Raw genomic sequence first — 882 nt, 5'->3', positions numbered from 1 at the left:
CCAAAATTTGACAAAAAAAGACATAGGTCAGTATGTCGTCCAAAATGTGACTAAAAAGTCATAGTATAGTATGTCGTCCAAAATTGGTAAAAAACGTCATAGTATAGTATGTCGTCCAAAATCGATTTTGTCATCTTCTTAATAATTAATATCATATTGTTACATATGAAGAACCTTCACCTTCCTCTGTACTGAAGCGATGGTGTTTTAAGTCACATACTGTACATCATCCGTCAAATTAGTAAATTAAATGCAACATACTTAGTTTTTTTTAATAACACAGCTTCTCATGACGTTGTGTCCAGGATTTGGCCCTTTATAAAACACTTAACTCCATCTTTTACTTGGACATTTGGGTAAAATAGTTAAAACTCTACAAAGCCTATAAGTAACAAAAAAACACATCCCCTTCCTGAGCAGACTGGACTTGTTTGAGACCCCTGCATTAACTCCTTCATATTCACTCACACAGTTTTTTTTTTTATTTAATCACACATTAATCACACGCTAGGGAGTTTGTGGAGCTGAGGATCAAACTGCCATCCTTACAATTAAAAGATGACTCCTTCCATCTAATGAGCCACATTGAATATGTTTTACAACGACCTGTGATAGTGTATCAGAATGAGTGTGGGCTCATCTCTATTTTTCACAGTTTGAACCACGGCCCACACAGAAAACCTACACTCTAATACTTTATACAGTATAGTATACTTCAACAGTGCAAAGCAAAAATGTGTTTTTCTTTATTTATTCTAAATACTGAATTTTGCCACAACTAATGAGCTTGTCAGACTGACTTGTGATACTACCACCTTATAAAGTCCATACTAAGCAAAGCATATTGAGATCGTCATTTATGTACAACAACTTCCTTACTTA

The sequence above is a fragment of the Solea senegalensis genome, linkage group LG20 (genome assembly GCF_019176455.1).
Source record: "Solea senegalensis isolate Sse05_10M linkage group LG20, IFAPA_SoseM_1, whole genome shotgun sequence".
Lineage (NCBI taxonomy): Eukaryota > Metazoa > Chordata > Actinopteri > Pleuronectiformes > Soleidae > Solea > Solea senegalensis.
Note: the sequence above shows the minus strand (reverse complement) of the source record.